Source organism: Columba livia, unplaced genomic scaffold (genome assembly GCF_036013475.1).
Source record: "Columba livia isolate bColLiv1 breed racing homer unplaced genomic scaffold, bColLiv1.pat.W.v2 Scaffold_522, whole genome shotgun sequence".
Classification (NCBI taxonomy): Eukaryota; Metazoa; Chordata; class Aves; order Columbiformes; family Columbidae; genus Columba; species Columba livia.
The window spans coordinates 34,024-59,389 of record NW_027043559.1 but is presented as its reverse complement, the minus strand read 5'-3'; the positions used below and the strand labels follow the sequence as shown (position 1 = coordinate 59,389).

Sequence of the window (25,366 nt, the reverse complement as noted above, 5' to 3'; positions counted from 1 at the left end):
CCCTAACCCTAACCCTAACCCTAACCCTAACCCTAACCCTAACCCTAACCCTAACCCTAACCCTAACCCTAACCCTAACCCTAACCCTAACCCTAACCCTAACCCTAACCCTAACCCTAACCCTAACCCTAACCCTAACCCTTAACCCTTAACCCTTAACCCTTAACCCTAACCCTAACCCTAACCCTAACCCTAACCCTAACCCTAACCCTAACCCTAACCCTAACCCTAACCCGTACACTAACCCTAACCCTAACCCTAACCCTAACCCTAACCCTAACCCTAACCCGTACACTAACCCTAACCCGTACACTAACCCGTACACTAACCCGTACACTAACCCGTACACTAACCTGTACACTAACCCTAACTCGTACACTAACCTGTACACTAACCCGTACACTAACCCGTACACTAACCCGTACACTAACCCGTACAGTAACCCTAACCCTAACCCGTACACTAACCCTAACTCGTACACTAACCTGTACACTAACCCGTACACTAACCCTAACCTGTACACTAACCCGTACACTAACCCTAACCCTAACCTGTACCCTAACCTGTACCCTAAGTTGTACCCTAACCCTAACCCCTAACTGCAACCCCTAATTGTAACCCCTAACCTGTAACCCGTAACCCTAAACTGTAACTCTAAACCCTAAACCGTAACCCGTACTGTAACCTGTACCCTAACCCGTACCTTAATCCGTACCTTAACCTGTACCCTAACCCGTGCCTGTGCTGTAACCTGTACACTAACCGTAACTCGTACTGTAACTTGTACTGTCAGCTGTTCTGTAAGTTGTATCATAAGCTGTACCCTAACCTGTGTCTGTAATGTTTTTGTAAACTGTATGTGTAATGTGTTACTGTTTGTGTATGTGTCCTGTGATGTGTTTCGTAATTTGTCTTTGTAACTTGAGCTTTAGTTTATGTTTTGTGTAATTGTGTTCTTTCTTTTTAGTAGCAATTGTGTTTGTAATTTTTATTTGTTTGAAGTTTTGTGTATTAATTTGTTTTGTTTTTGCTGTATTTGTACTTGTTAAGGTTTTTGTATTTATTGTGAATTGGTATGTTTCATTTCATTGTTTTATATAGTGGGAGTGGTTTTTGTGTAGGTTGAGTTGTTAGTGTTATGTGTTATGTGTTTTGTTTTTTTGTTAGCTTTTAGTGTGTTTTGTTGTGTTTGAGTTGTATTTATTGTTTAGATTTGTTTTTATGTGCATGTTATCATTTTTTTTTTTGTGTTGTGATGTTTATTGTTTGTATTGTTTGAGTTTTGTGGATTGTTATTGTTTGAGTTGTATCGTTTTTGATTTATAATTTGTTGTTGTGGTTGTTGTTTTTTTTTTTCTTTTTGTTTGTCTGTTGTGTTTTATTTTTTTTAATGAGTTTGTTTGTTTTGCTATTTTTGTTTCTGTTCATTTTTGTTGTGTTGTTATTGTTTGTGTTGTATTTGTCAGTTTTGTTTGTTGGGTTTTTGTTTCTGTTGTAAAGGGAGTTTATTTTTTTATAGTTTTGTAATTTTTTTTTTGTTTGAGAGTGTGTATTTTTTCTCCTTTTTTTGTGTGTTTATAGTGGATTTATTTTGTGCATTATTTAGTTTTGGTAGGTGGATGTATTGCTTAGGTAGTGTTGATTTTCTTTCTGTTGTATTGAGCAGTTTGTTGATTTTTTTGTTGTATTTTGTGTTGATGGTTCTGTTTGTGTGGTTACTGTATTGTGCATTTTTTTTTTGTTTTAGTTTGTCTGTTGAAGTGGTATTGTTTTTTGTTGTTGTTTTATATAAGGCGTCTGCAATGGTTTAATGTGTTTGATGTTGTTTTTTGTTTTTTTTTGTTTGGTGGTTATATTTGTGTAGTGTATTTTTGTGTTGGTTCCTTTATTGTTCTGTCTTTTTTTTGTGTTTATTGTCAGTTGGTTTTTTGTGGTTTTTTGTGTGTTGTTATGTTGTTGTTTTGTTATTGCATGTGTTTTTGGTTTTTTAAATTTGTGGTGGTTTTTTTTGTTTATTTATATGTTTGTTTTGTGGTAGATTTTTGGGTTTTTTTTGTTCAGTGTGTATTGTGTTGTGTTGTTGTGTGTGGACGTGAAAAAAATTTTTTTTACCTAATTTGCATATTTAATTGGCTCATTTGCATAATTGGGTACTAATTTCCATGACCAGGGGGAGTAGTCTCTAATTATTGATTGATAATTTATTAATTAGGGAGTACTCCCCCTGGTGATGGAAATATGGTGGGTTAGGGCTGGATTGGTTTGTTTATATGTGTAAATAAAAAGAATAAAAATAATAAGTCTGGTGCAGCAGTAGGGCTTTGGATGCTCAGGGGGAGTACATGGATTGGATTTTTTTTTTTTTTTTTTTTTTAACTCCCCTTAAGCATCCAAAGCCCTACTGCTGCACCTAAAAAACCAAATAATTTATTGTGCTAAGTAAAGAACTATTTGTAGCTGCCATGCAAAACGAACTCTAGAGTAAAAACACACTCAAATACATTCAACCTGAACAATCGGTCAACTCAAACTCCAACACACACAGCACAAGACAGAAACAAAGTCAAGCACACACACAGCACAAGACAGAGACAAAGTCCAACAGACGCACAACACAAGACAGAGACAAAGTCCAACACACACAGCACAAGTCACAGACAAAGTCCAGCACACACACAAGACAAGACAGAGACAAAGTCCAACACACACAGCACAAGTCACAGACAAAGTCCAGCACACGCACAACACAAGACAGAGACTAAGTCCAACACACGCACAACACAAGACAGACAAGGTCCAACGCACACACAACACAAGACAAAGACAAAGTCCAACGCACACACAGCACAAGACAGAGACAAAGTCCAGCACACGCACAACACAAGACAGAGACAAAGTCCAGCACACACACAGCACAAGTCACAGACAAAGTCCAGCACACACACAGCACAAGACAGAGACAAAGTCCAGCGCACACACAACACAAGACAGAGACAAAGTCCAACACACGCACAACACAAGACAGAGACTAAGTCCAACACACGCACAACACTAGACAGAGACAAAGTCCAGCACACACACAGCACAAGACAGAGACAAAGTGCAGTGCACACTCACAGTCACAAACTACACCCACTCAAACTGAGGTACATGCACAAAACATCAACCTGTCACTCCACTCAAACCAAAAAAAGACACTGGACAACAAAAAGTCATGTCTGCTTTATTTCCTTTGTGATGGCCCTGAGGTAGGACTAACCTCCTCAAACCACATAGTAAAGCATCATAAATAGTTATTTGATACAAGCCAACAAATGACAAACTGGTTTTCTAAACACTGTTCCATGATCACAATTCCCATAACATTAAAAATTCTACCTTATTACAGCTTTTAGACATAATGTATCACATTTCAAAAGGCTAAAGAGAAAATAATTACTTCTGATACAGAGCCATTACAGCATTTCTCACCCAACAACAAGCATTAAACAAACTCCCGGTTCACATGTACATTTGAGCACACGGCAGAACAGACTCCTCACCATTACAACTTTTTTTACGTCATTTAGTCAAACTTGACACACCAAACATCAAACACACACCTTCAATACACTTTCAAGATATTACAATGAGAACACAATCAAGGTATTAAAATTATTTAGAACACATTGGAGATATTGCAATTAGAACAAAACACAGAAAACCCAACTCACCTTTTTCAGAACTTTCCTCACATCCCATTACAGAGGATAACACACTTCTATTACAACCCTGTCCCTGTCCTCTGCCATTTACTCACACTACTCCTAGGCCAATCACAAACACCTTGCTGGGACCTCTCCCTAAACAGGCCTCCTAATAAGGACCAACCATGGCTGCTATCCGGAACAGGTGTCACCAGAAAGGCTATTCCTGGGATCCTCAACAAAAACCCTGCCTCTGAAACCACCATCCCAGACTGACCTGAATATGAACATGGGCAATTAACTTGACTGCACCAAGCACTATGGACCTGGACTTAAACACACTCCTGAGGGCAGTGGATGGACACATGGCAAAGGAATCCCCTGGCTGGGGTTTTAATAATCTATTTAAATTCATTTTTTTTTCCCTTTTCATGTAAATTTAAAAAAAAAAAAACCCTACAAAATAAAACCTACAACCCCAAAACACATTCATACCAGATCACAGAGCTAAACCACAACACTCACTCAGATACCAAACCCACCACACACTCACACAGCAACCATTCTCCCAGCTGGCACGCTCACCACACATCCGCATCACCCATCAGGAACAACATTCCCAGGAGGCTCTAAACACTCCCTGCCTGCCAAAACACCAAACTCAGCCAAACCCACATCCAAACTTTAGCAATGAACATCACCTCATTAAGAGGCCAGAACCATGGGGAAAAAAAACAACCCAGGCCGGGGGGAAAAAAACCCACACCCAATTGGGGTTTCTTTACTCTATTTTACATTTTAAATTTACCTAAAAAGAAAAAACCATTAACCTGCAAAGAAACAGATACAGGACCAAAACACTTTCAGTCCAAGTCACGCAGCTAACCACACCGCTCATACACCTGGAAACACCACCACACGCTCACGCTGCACCACTTCTCCCGGTGTGCCGGGACCCAGTCTCCTCATGACCCCTCAGGAACGCCATTCCCAGAAGCCTCCAAATTGACCCTGCCTGCCAAAACCCCGGCCCAATGGGCACCCACGTCCAAACCTTGGCGACGAACGTCGCCTCGCTGAGCGGCCGGGACCGGGGAAAAAAAAAAACCCAGCCAGGGGAAAAAAAAAATCCCCCGGCTGAGGTTTTTTTTATTCTATTTTAAATTTTAAAATTAGCTGAAAAGAAAAAACCTTGAACCTGCAAAGAAACAAATACAGGACCAAAACGCAACCATTCCAAATCACTCAGCAAACCACACCACTCATACGCCTACCGACACCACCACACGCTCACGCCGCAGCCCTTCTCCCCATGTGCCGTAACCCCGTCTCCACATGGCCCCTCGGGAACGCCGTCCCCGGAAGCCTCAAAAATGACCCTGCCTGCCAAAACCCCGGCCCGATGGGCGCCCACGTCCAAACCTTGGCGACGAACGTCGCCTCGCTGAGCGGCCGGGACCGGGGAAAAAAAAAACCCAGCCAGGGGAAAAAAAAAAAAATCCCCCGGCTGGGGTTTTTTTTATTCTATTTTAAATTTTAAAATTAGCTGAAAAGAAAAAACCTTGAACCTGCAAAGAAACAAATACAGGACCAAAACGCAACCATTCCAAATCACTCAGCAAACCACACCACTCATACGCCTACCGACACCACCACACGCTCACGCCGCAGCCCTTCTCCCCATGTGCCGTAACCCCGTCTCCACATGGCCCCTCGGGAACGCCGTCCCCGGAAGCCTCAAAAATGACCCTGCCTGCCAAAACCCCGGCCCGATGGGCACCCACGTCCAAACCTTGGCGACGAACGTCGCCTCGCTGAGCGGCCGGGACCGGGGAAAAAAAAAACCCAGCCAGGGGAAAAAAAAAAAAAATCCCCCGGCTGGGGTTTTTTTTATTCTATTTTAAATTTTAAAATTAGCTGAAAAGAAAAAACCTTGAACCTGCAAAGAAACAAATACAGGACCAAAACGCAACCATTCCAAATCACTCAGCAAACCACACCACTCATACGCCTACCGACACCACCACACGCTCACGCCGCAGCCCTTCTCCCCATGTGCCGTAACCCCGTCTCCACATGGCCCCTCGGGAACGCCGTCCCCGGAAGCCTCAAAAATGACCCTGCCTGCCAAAACCCCGGCCCAATGGGCACCCACGTCCAAACCTTGGCGACGAACGTCGCCTCGCTGAGCGGCCGGGACCGGGGAAAAAAAAACCCAGCCGGGGGAAAAAAAAAAAATCCCCCAGCTGGGGTTTTTTTATTCTATTTTAAATTAGACATTTACCTGAAATGCCAAAAACATTAACCTGCAATAACAAGTAACTACAAACCCAAACCACAATATTACCAGATCACACAACTCTAACACACCACCCATACACCTTCCAAAACCACCACACCATGACACCACACCCATTCTCTGCCCTTCTTGCCCTGTGCCGTCACCCCATCTCTGCATAGGCCCTCAAAAACACCATTCCCGGCACCCTCTAAACTCGCCCCGCCTGCCAAAACGCCACTCCCAGCCAGGCCTCAGTCCGTACGTTAGCGACAAACATCACCTGCTGGAGCCACCAGAAACAGGGGAAAAAAATCCCATACGGGACGGGGGGGGGATAAAACCCCCCAGCTAGGGCTCTTATTCCTTACCTTCAGAATTTACCTGAAAAGGGAAAAAATTTTTGAACCTCCAAGGACAAATAACTAAAACCCCAAGCCACATTCACTCGAGATTTCACACTACCCGAACATGCTGCATGTCATCTACCACAACGACCCTTTTAAGTACATGTCTCAAGCTATTTGTCAGGACAGAAAAACAGTTTGGACTTAATTCCCTTGCCATCCTTCACATAGTTCTTGACCACGATGATCCGTTCTTCCATGGCTTCCCAATCATGGCAGTTACCACAAGTCTGTTCCTCTGACGATCTGGAACTCAAACTCACCCCACGTCTCCGTCGCTAAGCGGTGACGACGCCCACGACCCTGCCGACGCCGCTTCATCTCGGGTAACCGACTCGGGGCGCGGCCGACTGAGAGCGGTGTCAGATGGCTCACGCTGTGATGTCGTGCAATGTGATGGCAAGGGCCGCTATTGCTGGCTAAGTGAACAAAGTATGACAATCAAAATCGGTTACAACTTGCTTCAGAGTATTTTCTACATGGACAGGAGATGCCAAAGGCTAGAGGGAGGCCTTTCCATTGAGTCGTGAGGTTCAAAATGGACACCCTCACTTTCTAAACTCCACCCCGGACAGAAGACTAGGTGCGGCTGGATCCAAACGTAGCCACGCACTGGGTCTACAGCTCGACTCCCAGACTCACAGAGGATAGGGGAAAGACCTAAAATATTATATTTAGATAAGGCCACAGGATTGTATGTTTACAACTCATTCCTTATATCACTCAGCCTGATTTGCAGAATTGCATCGCTCTACACCTCGACATCCCTACCTCCCTTCCATGGACGTAGGGACAAGTGGGTTGATGAGGCAAACACCATGAAAATGAATAACCAAACAGAGCAGTAGAGCAGGAAGGCTGACTGGAGCTGCTGCTTCTGCTAAAGTCCCATGCAAGAATATAAATCCCTGGGTATTTATACCCTTACAAACTATTCACCCACCCCTCTAGATTGAGAGTCAGTGCAGCAGCAATAGCTGAGTCTGGTCTCCTTGCTTCTCAGTAGATCCTCTGCGCTGATCTCAGACTGGACTTGGCTCCTCGCAGCCGTAGATTTTGTTTACCGTCCGTAGGATCTTCCTGCCAGCCTCAAATGTGGCATTTCCACACAAATAAACCTAGGTCTTCAAAAAAGTGTAAAGCAGGCCTTATCCCACAGGTGTTGATCAGAGTCTGTAGCTTCTTTTGTTACCATCCAAAAAAAAAAGCTGTAACTGAGTGTTACATAGCCTAACAAAATGCCTTTTTACAAGTAAGTGACTCATATTGACAACGTGATCACCTGCAAAGAAAAAACATTTCATTAAAACACACTTCATCTCTGAAAAAAGAGCACACCACAGAAAACACTAGTCAATGTCGTTAGTAACAACACCAAAACACCACTAAAAGGACTATTGACTCCCCTGCCGACAGCTACTCCATCCCAAATTACTGCACGACCTTTGCCTACACAATTGAACATGTCAGCATATGAACCGTGGACTCCTAGACATCAGTCCACCCACCCCTAACTGCACACGTCAGGGCAGAGCGGCTCCGAGCCAAAAGCGCACCCGCTCAGACAGACTCTCCACAGAACATTATAGACAACATGATGGCAATACCACCAACAACAACCAACGATGAGAACGACTCCAAACCAGACACACATTGATCAAAAGAACCTGCAGGGAGGCACTGGTGTACAAGGAGCCTCCACTGCAACCCCAGAAAACAAAGGAGCCAAAATTCAGGGCCCCTTACAAGACGGCGGCACGGGCGCAAACACACAGAGACGGCGGCACGGGCGCAAACACACAGAGACGGCGGCACGGGCGCAAACACACAGAGACGGCGGCACGGGCGCAAACACACAGAGACGGCGGCACGGGCGCAAACACACAGAGACGGCGGCACGGGCGCAAACACACAGAGACGGCGGCACGGGCGCAAACACACAGAGACGGCGGCACGGGCGCAAACACACAGAGACGGCGGCACGGGCGCAAACACACAGAGACGGCGGCACGGGCGCAAACACACAGAGACGGCGGCACGGGCGCAAACACACAGAGACGGCGGCACGGGCGCAAACACACAGAGACGGCGGCACGGGCGCAAACACACAGAGACGGCGGCACGGGCGCAAACACACAGAGACGGCGGCACGGGCGCAAACACACAGAGACGGCGGCACTGGCGCAAACACACAGAGACGGCGGCACTGGCGCAAACACACAGAGACGGCGGCACTGGCGCAAACGCTTCGATATGCTGGGAAGAAGTGCCAGTCCCCAAGACTGGATGGGTAGAGAGCAGAGCTGCCAACACAGCCCTCAACGACACCATAACACACAACTGACCAGAAACATCCAAAACACAAGAACCTTCCACTCTTTCACCTGCTGATGGGACAAAACCGGCACCCAATTGGCACTACGACAATCGGCACCGGTGTTGCAGATCCCAGAATGGCACCCGAGTACACTTTCGTGTCCCTCAAATGCAATGAGACCCCAGGATCATCAGACAGGCGCAAGGCAGGCTTCCCGAACTACACAACGACACAGACACTGGCTGGAGCTGCCCTGCCCGGCACACGCTGGCATCGCACTGTGAAATTCCCTAGACCCTTCACCTGCCCAAAGGAGACTGTTCCTGGATAACCCTTGCCCCAAACTGAACTTTACTCCCCTCCCTGCACTTTTCAGCCCGTTCTCAACACCCCAGCCTCCACTTAGCTTTCAGAGGACCAAGAAACTGAATCCATCTTCAACAAAAGAAAACACCACGTGCGCTGACAAGGATATTCCAGCATCACCAGGTTCCTCCTCAACATCTACAGCAACACAAGAAAACACACACACACTAAGCAGAGCGAGCACACAGTATAAAGGCACAAGGCACAACTTCCCTCTGACACCACACACCGCCCCACCTGCTTACCATGCTCAGCTCACCTCTTTCCTCACTGTTTCTTGCCAAGTTGTCCCTCTGCATCTGAAATCAAGGTATTCAGCAAGTCACCCAGATGCTCATGAACATCTTGACTATACAACAGGTCTGCTTTCTGTTTAGGAATCCCACCAGAAGCTCTAATTAGGTCTCCAAAACACTGGAGAAGGGACAGTCCGCTCCCCTGCCCACAGCTACTCCATCCCAGATGACGGCTCAACCTTTGCCAATGCAGTTTAACGTGTCAACAGATTAACCGTGCACCCCTAGAGCTACATTCACCCACCCCTGACTCCACGCCTCCGGGCACAGCAGCTCCGAGCCAAATGTGCACGTGCACAGACAGACGCACCTCAAAACATTATAGACAACACATCAACAGCACCAAAAGTGCTGTATAACAAGAGCTACTCCAAAACAGAGACTACATCAATCAAAAGAACCTGCAGAGAGGCAGCAGTGAGGCAAGGAGTCTCTACTGCAACCCCAGAAAAAAATAAGAGCCCAACATCACGGCCCCTTAAGAAATGGTGGCACTGGCACAAACACGCAAGGCTGCTGCAAAACTAAGAACTTCTTCCCAGCATCTTAAAGTGCCAGTCCCATAGACTGGATGCATACAGAGCACAACCGCTGATGATGCGGCCCAGAACTACACCGTAAATCACAACTGACCAGAAACATGAAAAATGAAACCACTACCCACACTTTCGGCTGATGATACAAGAATCCAGGACCCAATTGACACCAACCCAATTGGCACTGGCATTCCAGATCCCGGGATGGCACCCGAGATACATGCTGTGCGCCTGGAGCGCAAAGAGACCCCAGGATCATCGGACAGTCGCGAGACAGGCTTCCCAAACTACACAATGCAGACAGAGGCTGGAGCTGCCCTGCCCGCCACACCCTGGCATCACACTGTAAAGGTCCCCAGACACTTTACCCACCCAAGGGGAACTGTTCCTGGACGGCCCTTATCAGAACTTAACCCCAACCCTGCGATTCCCAGCCCCTTCCCAGCCCCCGTGCCTCCACTTAGCTTTCAGAGGGCCGAGGGACCTAACCCATCTTCGACGAAGAAAACGCCACACGCGCTAACAGGGATCTTCCTGCATCGCTGGGTTCCTCTTCAACATCTACAGGAACACAAGAAAACACACGCTCGTTAAGCCGTACCGGCACACGGTGCCGTGGGGTACACTCCGACCCCTTCCGCGACACCCACCTCCCGCTCAGTTCCACGGCGTTCCGTGCCGCGGGCGCGGTCACAAACCCTCATCGCTTGTGACGCCTAAGACGGCGAGAAACAAAAAGATCCGTAGCTCTTCGAATAAATCCCTGGCCCCACGCTCCTCCTCGCCCCTACCACGGCTCCGTGCTCACCTTGCCAGAGGAGCTGCGCTGCCGATACCCAGCTTTCCACTTTGCTTCGCACCTAGAAAACATAGAAACGACCAAACTTAGCTGGAGCCACACGGCACAGCTTCCTGCTCCCACCACGCACCGACCTGCTTGCTTACGGCGCTCGGCTCGCCTCCTCCGTCGCTCTTTCGTGCCAAGTTGTCCCTCTGCATCTGAAATCAAGGTATTCAACAAGGTAACCAGGAGCTCATCAACAGCTTGACCATTCCACAGGTCTGCTTTCTATTCAGGAATCACACAATAAGGTCTAATTGAGTCCCAAAAACCACTGCGGTACGGACTGTCCGCTCCCCTGCCCACAGCTACTCCGTCCCAGATGACCGCACAGCCTATGCCTACGCAGGATAACATGTCCACAGATCAATCGTGGACTCCTAAAGCTCGGTCCACCCGCTCCTAACTCTACACCTCCGGGCAGAGCAGCTCCGAGCCAAATGCGCACGTGCTTAGACAGATGCTCCACACAACATTATAGACGACCCGACAGCAACAACACCAAAAATGCTCCACAACAAAAATAACTCCAAATCAGAGACAGCAACGATAAAAATAACCTGCGGGGAGGCAGTGGTGAGGCGAGGAGCCTCTAATGCCACCCCAGAAAAAAAAGGAGCCGAACGTCACGGACTCTTACGAGACGGCAGCCCTGGCGCAAACATGCGGAGACGGCACAAATACGAGAAGCTGCTGCAAAACTTAAAACCTTCAAGATGCTGGGAAGAAGTGCCAGTCCCTTAGACTGGATAAGCAGAGATGAGAGCTGCTGTTGCAGCCCAGAACTACACCATAAAAAACAACTGACAAAAAACATTCAAGATACAAGAACCGTGTACCCTTTCGACGGCTGATACAAGAAAACCAGCAGCCGATTAGCGCTACGTCGATCGGCACCGGCTTTCCAGACCCCGGGATGGCGCTTGAAATGACTTTCTTGCCCCTGGAACGCAATGATACCCGAGATCGTCTGACAGACACGAAGCACGCTCCCCAAACTACACGACAACAGACGCGGGCTGGAGCGGCCCTGCCCGGCACACGCTGGCATCGCACTATAAAGTTGTCTGACCCCATTTCTCTGCCCAAAGGGGACTGCCCTTTTCTGTCTCAGAACTTAAAACCCTCCCTGCGATTCCCAGCCCCTTCCAAGCCCTCGTGCCTCCACTTAACTTTTAGAGGGCTGAGGGACCAAATCCATCTTCAACAGAGGAAAACACGACGTGGGCTAACGGTGATCTTCCTGCAGTTGTCACTTTCCCCGTCACCACCTACAATAAGGAAAGCAAAGACATACGTACAATTAAGCACCCAAAAAATATTTGTCAGTACTAGACTACAAGTCATTGCTCACTTTGGCTGAGTTCAAGGAGATACATTTGAATGTTCTACCAGGGACCACTGCAAAGGTTCTGGAGACAAGACACTCTTCTAGGAGAAAATATTACATTAACAGCTATTAATACAGCAATACAAACCAAAAAACAACACTCCATTTTCATCGTGGTCAGGAATTATTGGAAAATGCAAAACACGTGGAACTGAATCAACATATGAAACATAATGACAAACCAACTTTCTACTACAGCTACTACTGAACCTTTCCTACGCCCGAAGCTCTCACCTCAAAGGAACTCCTCCGCTTCTCCTAAGACGGCTGCCCACGTAGCTTAAACGGCTCAAAACCTGCCGGCTGCCGAAGGAGCGACAGAGAACCGGCACCGAAGTGGTCCTGGAGCCGAATGAGCTCCCTGCCAGGGGACTGGGGCTCAAATACCCTGAGCCCCACCCACCCCTTCCCACAATCCCCTAGGAAAGGGGAGGGATCGATCACCCCAGCCCCACCGACCACCTTATCAAATTACTTAGAGTCTCACTTGAAATGACAGCACCTGCACTTTATTACTGCTCTTGCATCTACAATGAGACTCAGTATGGAGACCAACTTAGAATTTCTAGGGAGCAGATAAAAAATAAGATACAACAATGACACTCCATCTTCATCGTGGTCAAGAATTATTGGAAAATGCAAAGCACCTGGAACTGAATCAACAAATGAAACGTGATGACAAACCAACTTTCTACTGCAGCTGCTACTGAACCTTTCCTGCACCCTAAGCTCTCACCTCAAAGGGACTCCTCGGCTTCTCCTAAGACGGCTGCCCACGTAGCTTAAACGGCTCAAAACCTGCCGGCTGCCGAAGGAGCGACAGAGAACCATCACCGAAGCGGTCCTGGAGCCGAATGAGCTCCCTGCCAGGGGACTGGGGCTCAAATACACTGAGCCCCACCCACCCCTTCCCACAATCCCCTAGGAAAGGGGAGGGATCAATCACCACAGCCCCACCCACCACCTTATCAAATTACCTAGAGTCTCACTTGAAATGACAGCACCTGCACTTTATTACTGCTCTTGCATCAACAATGAGACTCAGTATGGAGACCAACTTAGAATTTCTAGGGAGCAGATAAAAAATAAGATACAACAACTGACACTCCATCTTCATCGTGGTCAAGAATTATTGGAAAATGCAAAGCACCTGGAACTGAATCAACAAATGAAACGTGATGACAAACCAGCTTTCTACTGCAGCTGCTACTGAACCTTTCCTGCGCCCAAAGCTCTCACCTCAAAGGGACTCCTCGGCTTCTCCTAAGACGGCTACCCACGTAGCTTAAACGGCTCAAAACCTGCCGGCTGCCGAAGCAACGACAGAGAACCATCACCGAAGCGGTCCTGGAGCCGAATGAGCTCCCTGCCAGGGGACTGGGGCTCAAATACCCTGAGCCCCGCCCACCCCTTCCCACAATCCCCTAGGAAAGGGGAGGGATCAATCACCCCAGCCCCACCCACCACCTTATCAAATTACCTAGAGTCTCACTTGAAATGACAGCACCTGCACTTTATTACTGCTCTTACATCTACAATGAGACTCAGTATGGAGACCAACTTAGAATTTCTAGGGAGCAGATAAAAAATAAGAAACATGATGACAAACCAACTTTCTACTACAGCTACTACTGAACCTTTCCTGCGCCCAAAGCTCTCACCTCAAAGGGACTCCTCCGCTTCTCCTAAGACGGCTGCCCACGTAGCTTAAACAGCTCAAAACCTGCCGGCTGCCAAAGCAACGACAGAGAACCGGCACCGAAGCGGTCCTGGAGCGGAATGAGCTCCCTATCTGAAGATTGGGGCTCAAATACCCTGACCCCCGCCCACCCCTTCCCACAATCGCCTAGGAAAAGAGAGGGATCGGTCTCCCCACACCCCACCCACAACCCTTATCAAATTACCTGGAATCTCACTGAAAATTACAGCACCAGGACTTTATTACTGCTATTGCACTTGCAATATGACTAAATACAGATTTCAACCTAGATTTCCTAAGAAGTAGATAGAAATAATTATATTGCTAATACGATTGTGTATTGAAATTCCCTATAAAAGCGGGCAGAGGTCAGTGTCAAATGTCAGAGGTCAGCACGGAAGGGTCTGAAATCAATAGACATATGTCAAGGATCATAGCTGAAAGGGCACATATAGATGGTCAGGGAAACAGACTCAAAATGCAGTGGTCAAAGCTCTAGTGTCAAAGGTCCAGGATCAAAGGTGGAAAGTCATGGGATCAAAGGACCACAAATATCAAATGTCACCAGAGGTGAAAACGTCACCCAAGGTCAAAAGAACACCTGAGATCAAAAGGTCACCAGAAGTCAAAAGCTCACCAGAGTTCAAAGGACACCGGGGTAAAAAGTCACCAGATGTCAAAGGTCAGGGGGTTAGCGGTCAACAGAGGTCAAAGGTCACCGGGCGTCAAAGGTCACCAGGGGTCAAAGGTCACCGGGGTGAAAGGTCACCGGAAGGACAAAGGTCACCAAGGGGTCAAAGGTCACCAAGGGGTCAAAGGTCACCAGGGGGTCAAAGGTCACCGGAAGGTCAAAGGTCACCAAGGGGTCAAAGGTCACCGGAAGGTCAAAGGTCACCAAGGGGTCAAAGGTCACCAGGGGTCAAAGGTCACCGGAAGGTCAAAGGTCACCGGAAGGTCAAAGGTCACCAAGGGGTCAAAGGTCACGAAGGGGTCAAAGGTCACCGGAAGGTCAAAGGTCACCAAGGGGTCAAAGGTCACCGGAAGTCAAAGGTCACCAAGGGGTCAAAGGTCACCGGAAGGTCAAAGGTCAACGGAAGGTCAAAGGTCACAAAGGGGTCAAAGGTCACCGGAAGGTCAAAGGTCACCAAGGGGTCAAAGGTCACCAAGGGGTCAAAGGTCACCGGAAGGTCAAAGGTCACCAAGGGGTCAAAGGTCACCGGAAGGTCAAAGGTCACCAAGGGGTCAAAGGTCACCGGAGGTCAAAGGTCACCAATGGGTCAAAGGTCACCGGAAGGTCAAAGGTCACCGGAAGGCCAAAGGTCACCAAGGGGTCAAAGGTCACCGGAAGGTCAAAGGTCACCAAGGGGTCAAAGGTCACCGGAAGGTCAAAGGTCACCAGGGGTCAAAGGTCACCAAGGGGTCAAAGGTCACCGGAGGTCAAAGGTCACCAAGGGGTCAAAGGTCACCGGAGGTCAAAGGTCACAAAGGGGTCAAAGGTCACCGGAAGGTCAAAGGTCACCAAGGGGTCAAAGGTCACCAAGGGGTCAAAGGTCACCGGAGGTCAAAGGTCACCAAGGGGTCAAAGGTCACCGGAAGGTCAAAGGTCACCAAGGGGTCAAAGGTCACCAAGGGGTCAAATGTCACCGGAGGTCAAAGGTCAACAAGGGGTCAAAGGTCACCGGAAGGTCAAAGGCCACCGGAAGGTCAAAGGTCACCGGAAGGTCAAAGGTCACCAAGGGGTCAAAGGTCACCGGAAGGTCAAAGGTCACCGGAAGGTCAAAGGTCACCAAGGGGTCAAAGGTCACCAAGGGGTCAAAGGTCACCAAGGGGTCAAAGGTCACCGGAAGTCAAAGGTCACCAAGGGGTCAAAGGTCACCGGAAGGTCAAAGGTCACCAAGGGGTCAAAGGTCACCAAGGGGTCAAAGGTCACCGGAAGGTCAAAGGTCAACAAGGGGTCAAAGGTCACCGGAAGGTCAAAGGTCACCAATGGGTCAAAGGTCACCGGAAGGTCAAAGGTCACCGGAAGGTCAAAGGTAACCAGGGGTCAAAGGTCACCGGAAGGTCAAAGGTCACCGGAAGGTCAAAGGTCACCAAGGGGTCAAAGGTCACCGGAAGGGCAAAGGTCAACAAGGGGTCAAAGGTCACCGGAAGGTCAAAGGTCACCAAGGGGTCAAAGGTCACCGGAAGGTCAAAGGTCACCAAGGGGTCAAAGGTCATCGGAATGTCAAAGGTCACCAGGGGGTCAAAGGTCACCGGAAGGTCAAAGGTCACCGGAAGGTCAAAGGTCACCGGAAGGTCAAAGGTCACCAAGGGGTCAAAGGTCACCGGAAGGTCAAAGGTCACCAAGGGGTCAAAGGTCACCGGAAGGTCAAAGGTCACCAGGGGTCAAAGGTCACCAAGGGGTCAAAGGTCACCGGAAGGTCAAAGGTCACCGGAAGGTCAAAGGTCACCAAGGGGTCAAAGGTCACCGGAAGGTCAAAGGTCACCAAGGGGTCAAAGGTCACCGGAAGGTCAAAGGTCACCAAGGGGTCAAAGGTCACCGGAAGGTCAAAGGTCACCAAGGGGTCAAAGGTCACCGGAAGGTCAAAGGTCACCGGAAGGTCAAAGGTCACCAGAAGGTCAAAGGTCACCGGAAGGTCAAAGGTCACCGGAAGGTCAAAGGTCACCGGAAGGTCAAAGGTCACCAAGGGGTCAAAGGTCACCGGAAGGTCAAAGGTCACCAGGGGTCAAAGGTCACCAGGGGTCAAAGGTCACCGGAAGGTCAAAGGTCACCGGAAGGTCAAAGGTCACCAAGGGGTCAAAGGTCACCGGAAGGTCAAAGGTCACCAAGGGGTCAAAGGTCACCAAGGGGTCAAAGGTCACCGGAAGGTCAAAGGTCACCAAGGGGTCAAAGGTCACCGGAAGGTCAAAGGTCACCAAGGGTCAAAGGTCACCAAGGGGACAAAGGTCACCGGAAGGTCAAAGGTCACCAAGGGGTCAAAGGTCACCGGAAGGTCAAAGGTCACAAAGGGGTCAAAGGTCACCAAGGGGTCAAAGGTCACCGGAAGGTCAAAGGTCACCAAGGGGTCAAAGGTCACCAAGGGGTCAAAGGTCACCAAGGGGTCAAAGGTCACCGGAAGGTCAAAGGTCACCAAGGGGTCAAAGGTCACCGGAAGGTCAAAGGTCACCAAGGGGTCAAAGGTCACCAAGGGGTCAAAGGTCACCGGAAGGTCAAAGGTCACCGGAAGGTCAAAGGTCACCAAGGGGTCAAAGGTCACCGGAAGGTCAAAGGTCACCAAGGGGTCAAAGGTCACCGGAAGGTCAAAGGTCACCAAGGGTCAAAGGTCACCAAGGGGACAAAGGTCACCGGAAGGTCAAAGGTCACCAAGGGGTCAAAGGTCACCGGAAGGTCAAAGGTCACCAAGGGGTCAAAGGTCACCAAGGGGTCAAAGGTCACCGGAAGGTCAAAGGTCACCAAGGGGTCAAAGGTCACCAAGGGGTCAAAGGTCACCAAGGGGTCAAAGGTCACCGGAAGGTCAAAGGTCACCAAGGGGTCAAAGGTCACCGGGGGTCAAAGGTCACCAAGGGGTCAAAGGTCACCAAGGGGTCAAAGGTCACCGGAAGGTCAAAGGTCACCGGAAGGTCAAAGGTCACCAAGGGGTCAAAGGTCACCAAGGGGTCAAAGGTCACCGGAAGGTCAAAGGTCACCAAGGGGTCAAAGGTCACCGGAAGGTCAAAGGTCACCAAGGGGTCAAAGGTCACCGGAAGGTCAAAGGTCACCAAGGGGACAAAGGTCACCGGAAGGTCAAAGGTCACCGGAAGGTCAAAGGTCACCTGAAGGTCAAAGGTCACCGGAAGGTCAAAGGTCACCGGAAGGTCAAAGGTCACCAAGGGGTCAAAGGTCACCGGAAGGTCAAAGGTCACCAAGGGGTCAAAGGTCACCGGAAGGTCAAAGGTCACCAGGGGGTCAAAGGTCACCGGAGGTCAAAGGTCACAAAGGGGTCAAAGGTCACCGGAAGGTCAAAGGTCACCAAGGGGTCAAAGGTCACCGGAAGGTCAAAGGTCACCAAGGGGTCAAAGGTCACCAAGGGGTCAAAGGTCACCGGAAGTCAAAGGTCACAAAGGGGTCAAAGGTCACCGGAAGGTCAAAGGTCACCAAGGGGTCAAAGGTCACCGGAAGCTCAAAGGTCACCAAGGGGTCAAAGGTCACCAAGGGGTCAAAGGTCACCTGAGGTCAAAGGTCACCAAGGGGTCAAAGGTCACCGGAAGGTCAAAGGTCACCAAGGGGTCAAAGGTCACCGGAAGGTCAAAGGTCACCAAGGGGTCAAAGGTCACGGGAAGGTCAAAGGTCACCAAGGGGTCAAAGGTCACCGGGGGTCAAAGGTCACCAAGGGGTCAAAGGTCACCAGAGGTCAAAGGTCACCAAGGGGTCAAAGGTCGCCGGAAGGTCAAAGGTCGCCGGAAGGTCAAAGGTCACCAAGGGGTCAAATGTCACCAAGGGGTCAAAGGTCACCGGAAGGTCAAAGGTCACCAAGGGGTCAAAGGTCACCAAGGGGTCAAAGGTCACCGGAAGGTCAAAGGTCAACAAGGGGTCAAAGGTCACCGGAAGGTCAAAGGTCACCAAGGGGTCAAAGGTCACCGGAAGGTCAAAGGTCACCAAGGGTCAAAGGTCACCAAGGGGACAAAGGTCACCGGAAGGTCAAAGGTCACCAAGGGGTCAAAGGTCACCGGAAGGTCAAAGGTCACCAAGGGGTCAAAGGTCACCAAGGGGTCAAAGGTCACCGGAAGGTCAAAGGTCACCAAGGGGTCAAAGGTCACCAAGGGGTCAAAGGTCACCAAGGGGTCAAAGGTCACCGGAAGGTCAAAGGTCACCAAGGGGTCAAAGGTCACCAAGGGGTCAAAGGTCACCGGAAGGTCAAAGGTCACCAAGGGGTCAAAGGTCACCAAGGGGTCAAAGGTCACCGGAAGGTCAAAGGTCACCGGAAGGGTCAAAGGTCACCGGGGGTCAAAGGTCACCAAGGGGTCAAAGGCCACCAAGGGGTCAAAGGTCACCAAGGGGTCAAAGGTCACCGGAAGGTCAAAGGTCACCGGAAGGTCAAAGGTCACCAAGGGGTCAAAGGTCACCAAGGGGTCAAAGGTCACCGGAAGGTCAAAGGTCAACAAGGGGTCAAAGGTCACCGGAAGGTCAAAGGTCACCAAGGGGTCAAAGGTCACCGGAAGGTCAAAGGTCACCAAGGGGACAAAGGTCACCGGAAGGTCAAAGGTCACCGGAAGGTCAAAGGTCACCGGAAGGTCAAAGGTCACCGGAAGGTCAAAGGTCACCAAGGGGTCAAAGTTCACCGGAGGTCAAAGGTCACAAAGGGGTCAAAGGTCACCGGAAGGTCAAAGGTCACCAAGGGGTCAAAGGTCACCGGAAGGTCAAAGGTCACCAAGGGGTCAAAGGTCACCAAGGGGTCAAAGGTCACCGGAAGGTCAAAGGTCACAAAGGGGTCAAAGGTCACCGGAAGCTCAAAGGTCACCAAGGGGTCAAAGGTCACCGGAAGCTCAAAGGTCACCAAGGGGTCAAAGGTCACCAAGGGGTCAAAGGTCACGTGAGGTCAAAGGTCACCAAGGGGTCAAAGGTCACCGGAAGGTCAAAGGTCACCAAGGGGTCAAAGGTCACCGGAAGGTCAAAGGTCAACAAGGGGTCAAAGGTCACGGGAAGGTCAAAGGTCACCAAGGGGTCAAAGGTCACCGGGGGTCAAAGGTCACCAAGGGGTCAAAGGTCACCGGAGGTCAAAGGTCACCAAGGGGTCAAAGGTCGCCGGAAGGTCAAAGGTCGCCGGAAGGTCAAAGGTCACCAAGGGGTCAAATGTCACCAAGGGGTCAAAGGTCACCGGAAGGTCAAAGGTCACCAAGGGGTCAAAGGTCACCAAGGGGTCAAAGGTCACCGGAAGGTCAAAGGTCACCAAGGGGTCAAAGGTCACCGGAAGGTCAAAGGTCACCAAGGGGTCAAAGGTCACCGGAAGGTCAAAGGTCACCGGAAGGCCAAAGGTCACCAAGGGGTCAAAGGTCACCGGAAGGTCAAAGGTCACCAAGGGTCAAAGGTCACCGGAAGGTCAAAGGTCACCGGAAGGTCAAAGGTCACCAAGGGGACAAAGGTCACCGGAAGGTCAAAGGTCACCAAGGGGTCAAAGGTCACCGGAAGGTCAAAGGTCACCAAGGGGTCAAAGGTCACCGGAGGTCAAAGGTCACCAAGGGGTCAAAGGTCACCGGAAGGTCAAAGGTCGCCGGAAGGTCAAAGGTCGCCAAGGGGTCAAATGTCACCAAGGGGTCAAAGGTCACCGGAAGGTCAAAGGTCACCAAGGGGTCAAAGGTCACCGGAAGGTCAAAGGTCACCAAGGGGTCAAAGGTAACCGGAGGTCAAAGGTCACCAATGGGTCAAAGGTCACCGGAAGGTCAAAGGTCACCGGAAGGCCAAAGGTCACCAAGGGGTCAAAGGTCACCGGAAGGTCAAAGGTCACCAAGGGGTCAAAGGTCACCAAGGGGTCAAAGGTCACCGGAAGGTCAAAGGTCACCGGAATGTCAAAGGTCACCGGAATGTCAAAGGTCACCAAGGGGTCAAAGGTCACCGGAAGGTCAAAGGTCACCGGAAGGTCAGAGGTCACCAAGGGGTCAAAGGTCACCGGAAGGTCAAAGGTCACCAAGGGGTCAAAGGTCACCGGGGGTCAAAGGTCACCAAGGGGTCAAAGGTCACCGGAAGGTCAAAGGTCACCGGAAGGTCAAAGGTCACCAAGGGGTCAAAGGTCACCGGGGGTCAAAGGTCACCAAGGGGTCAAAGGTCACCAAGGGGTCAAAGGTCACCGGAAGGTCAAAGGTCACCGGAAGGTCAAAGGTCACCAAGGGGCCAAAGGTCACCGGAAGGCCAAAGGTCACCAAGGGGTCAAAGGTCACCGGAAGGTCAAAGGTCACCGGAAGGTCAAAGGTCACCGGGGGTCAAAGGTCACCGGAAGGTCAAAGGTCACCGGAGGGTCAAAGGTCACCAAGGGGTCAAAGGTCACCGGAAGGTCAAAGGTCACCGGAAGGTCAAAGGTCACCGGAAGGTCAAAGGTCACCAAGGGGTCAAAGGTCACCAAGGGGTCAAAGGTCACCGGAAGGTCAAACGTCACCGGAAGGTCAAAGGTCACCGGAGGGTCAAAGGTCACCAAGGGGTCAAAGGTCACCGGAAGGTCAAAGGTCACCGGAAGGTCAAAGGTCACCGGAAGGTCAAAGGTCACCAAGGGGTCAAAGGTCACCGGAAGGTCAAACGTCACCGGAAGGTCAAAGGTCACCAAGGGGTCAAAGGTCACCGGGGGTCAAAGGTCACCGGAAGGTCAAAGGTCACCGGAGGTCAAAGGTCACCAAGGGGTCGAAGGTCACCGGAGGTCAAAGGTCACCAAGGGGTCAAAGGTCACCGGAAGGTCAAAGGTCACAGGAGGTCAAAGGTCACCAAGGGGTCAAATGTCGCGGGAGGTCAAAGGTCACCAAGGGTTCAAAGGTCACCGTTGTCAAAGGTCGCCAGGTGTCAAAGGTCACCAGAGGTCAAAATGTCACCTGGGGTCAAAAGATCACTAAATGCCAAAAGGTCATGAGGTCCTCCACTGTATCCTTTGCTCCTGAAGACCAGGGTCCCCATGACATCCTTTGTGTGTCCCCTAGCCCCTATAGACTCTGCCCCAAGCCCCCCTGAGCCCTCGCTTTCAACAGCAGGGATAGGACTGTGACCCCAAACAGCACCCCGTCCCTGTACTTCCAAGAGCAGAGACAGCAGTAAAATCCATTACTTTAATGAAATGGGGGTCAAGGGGTGAGGCCCCTGCCAGGGCGAAAAATCATGGACTCCACACAATCCCATAAGAAATCAAGCAAAGCCATTTATTACACAAATAGGCCTCCTTATATATGCAGTTATGTCTTGATCACGCGTCCACGCTCCGAGCGTCCGTCAACTGATTGAATATTGTCTATGTTCAACAGCTGTCCGCGAGCCCGAGTCTCGCTGTTGATAGCTCTGATGATTTCCGTTGTGTTCCCAGCTTTCCGAGGTGGCCTTGAAACGTCTGGGGGCCTAGCTACTTCGGTAACAAATCTCCATCTAATAGAAACCCGTCCACACATTGTGAGAGATTTGAGGAATTTTCTTGAACTCAATGTCCCCTTTTTGTTTTTGAACCGGCCGGGCCTTGTTTACAACGCGCTGATTCATCTTTGAAATAAGCCATACTTATGTCATTAATCATATGTTTTATGCTGCAGCATAACAGCATTATATGCAATTGTAATTAATAAGATCAAACAGCTACCCACCTATTTCCAAGCTTTTAAACCATTTTTCCAAACCCTAATTCTACAATGACCATCTTATTAACGTGCTGTTTCAGTTTGTCTAAACTACTATGAATAGATTCCAAAGGATCATACAACTTAATATGACACATTCTCTCAAATTCTTCAGAACCGTGACCTACTGATAAAAGAAAATAAAAGATCTACAGGGAATTGGGTGACGTCGAAAACGCGGCATCTGTGGAAGAAAAAGTCAGAGTGAAAAGTACTCTGCGGCTGGCTGCACGAACAGGAAGATTTTTAGAAAAAGAAGCGGTGGGGCGTCTTTTACTATTGGCCCTGTGAAAGGGGTGTGTCCCATCGACGGACGGATTTTTTTCTCCAGGTACGTAGGAGGAGGTAGGGACTGAACTGTGGGAAGCGGTCACGAGGGGGAGCTGCGAGTCCCACGACCTCGCCGGACCCTAGCGGGAGGAGGGTCAGGCGGCCGATGGAGGATGTCTGAGGGGAGCCGGAAACGTGTGCCGTCCCCTCGGAGCCGCCTGCCGCGAACTGCCCCTGCTCTGAGAACTCCAAAAAATCGATACCCCTGGTATGTCCCGTATCACATTTGGAGTTCTGGAGCAGAGAGCAAATTATACGCGCTGCACCCTTTAAGCCATTGCCTGCCTACGAAGATGAACGGCGACAACCGGCAAGTTTCTACGAGCCAGGACGAGTTAATCCAGCTGACGTGCCTTTGACGGAGGACCCGATGAAGCGCCGGGATGGAGCGACGCAGATTCTCCCTGACTTCCGGGAGGAGAGCCGTGTGCGCATCCTGATGACTTACTGAGACGGCAGGATAGCCATATGGAGGAAGTTTTAAAAGCTAGGAAACCATTAGTTGGCAGAAATGGTAGAACTTCGTGGTTAATAGCATATAAAAAGGCATCATGTGCAATTAAGGATGGTTAGAGGCAATTGGCAGGGAATGTGAAAAACGGGAAAAACGGGAACGGGAGGGGCGGAATTGGACCTCGCTCCTGAGGAGCTCCGTATTAAAAAGGAGCAAATACAAAAATGGGCTAGAAAATGTGCAGAGGATGGGATGTGGTCAGTGCTTCTGTAAGAGAAGCAGATGAATATTTGAGAACACAATATGAAAAAGGGCTGGACACTGGGTCAGCAGATCTATTTACAAATATGCGACGACTTACTGATCTGCAGAGAAAGACAAGGGAATTGTGTACGAGTGATAGTAATGAAAATTTGGGTGCTACCCCGATGCATCAGGATAGAGATACTCTTCTAGATGACTCTCGTAATGAAGGGCAATGCTCACAACGGGTAGTCACGTATGCGACCGTTGAAGGGACTATGTTACCTGGCGGTATTACAGCAATGTCAGTGCACGTAAATAACAGAGGACAAAGGCAGTGGTAGCCCTTTGATTGAAAAACGGTTAAGCAATTGCAAACTGCAGTTGTGCAATATGGTATGGATAATAGGCACGTGATGCAGCTAATGGATTCATTTTTCAAGGGGCAAGTACTAACTCCAACAGATATTAAGGTATTGATAGAGTTATTGCTTCCCCCAATGGGGTGTTTGCTGTTCTTGGACAACTGGCAGGGGAAGGTGGAATTGGCAGTATTAGAAAATGTTCATTTAGCGGCAGATGATCCATTGCGATTACCTAGCGCAGACCGATTACCGGGTCGTGGCGATATGGGGATGATGCCGCTGAGGTGACGCTTCCTCCGAGGGTTTTGCGGCGAGGGCTTGCTGTGACTGCAGTGAAAGAATTAACAAATATAGGTAACCCTGTACCACCCTGTTCTACAATAAAGCAGGATCCTGGGGAGCCATATATAAGTTTGAGGACCGTTTCAAAGAAGCTATAGATGCTTCTCCTAACCTGACACCAGAGGCAAAAGCTGCTGTGGGTAAAGATTTGACCACGACTAGTGCAAACACTCAATACTGACAGATATTAGCCGGCTTGGGAAAAATAGCTTCTCGAGCAGAGATGATGGAAGCTTGTACATGGGTACCGATTATGCAACGCTAGGTAGAAAAGGCAAAAATACATACTCGAGCCAACGCTGAAGCTTTGGCTGCAGCGTTTTTAGCCGGCAACGAAAGGCCGAAGCCCTGCTTCTGACGGCCTAGCGGGTTTTACTTGCGTAGAGATGGGACATCTTAAAAGAAACTGTCCTCGATACGCTTAGCAGAATTACAAAAATGGCATAACTGCTCAATTAGTCCAGTAGCAGATTCTCTTTATGTTGTGGGAGTTATACAAAGACTACGTATAGCGCTTTTGCGGCGAGTTTCCAATGCCTTGTTTTTTGAACCATTTTAGATTTGTGGAACACGTTAGATTGTAGGACAGTGCCAGTATTTATAATGCATATAAAAAGCCACTCTAACCTACGAGGTGGTCTAGTAGAGGGAAACAACATTATATACAAACTTGAGGCAGTGACAGAAGTATCTCCTTTTGAACAAGCCAGACAAGCTCACAAGTACTTCCGTCTAACCTCAGCATCGCTCCAAAAACAGTTTGCGCTGACCGAGGAACAAGCTCCATCTGATGTTGCAGCTTGTCCCGATTCTGCCCGCATAATGCCTTGGCGACAAAAAGGAGTAAATCCACGGGGCTTGCAGCCAGGCCAGTTATGGCAAACTGATATTACTGATTTTGCACCGTCGGGCCGACAAAAGTACATTAGTGCGATCGTAGATACCTGTTCAGGACTGCTGTGGGAGTCATCAGCAAACGAAAAAAGCTAAAGCGTGATTTATTACAAGCTTCTGCTGTCTCGGGTGTTCGGACTCAGATCAAAACAGATAATGGTCTCCCATATCGTTCTGACACACTTGCAACCTTCCTCATTGGTGGAATGTACGACACCTATTTGGAGTACCTTTTAGTTCTACTGTCCGGGCAATTATTGAGCGTGCACAAGGCACCCTGAAAAATCTTTGGTATGTTTTGAAAAAACAAGAAGGAATTGCTCTCAGTCCAGAAGAGGTTTTGATAAAGGGACTGCATGTGCTGAACTGGCTGAATCCTAAAATTGAGACTAAAATGGAACCTGTTCTTATGCACCAAATAAAAAATGTCAAAGACTTTCCCAAAAATGTATTTAAGTTAATATGTTTAATCTGACAACGCAACAATGGGAAGGTCCTACGTCATTAATAACCTGGGGAAGAATATATGCTTGGGTTTCTACAGGTAACCATAAAAATTTGTGGATCTGAAAAAAGAGGGTGAGA

The 25,366-nt window shown here is 49.4% G+C and overlaps 1 long non-coding RNA gene across 1 annotated transcript; it reads right to left on the bottom strand.

Annotated features, from left to right (window-relative positions):
* Positions 1 to 9,420: 9,420 nt before the first annotated feature.
* LOC135578105 (uncharacterized) lies at positions 9,421 to 13,055 on the bottom strand. The gene is made up of 4 exons (XR_010469448.1): positions 12,854 to 13,055; positions 10,820 to 11,998; positions 10,695 to 10,746; positions 9,421 to 10,447 (listed from the first exon to the last, which is right to left on the bottom strand). It is a non-coding gene; the product is annotated as an uncharacterized LOC135578105 (long non-coding RNA).
* Between the last annotated feature and the right edge of the window lie 12,311 nt (positions 13,056 to 25,366).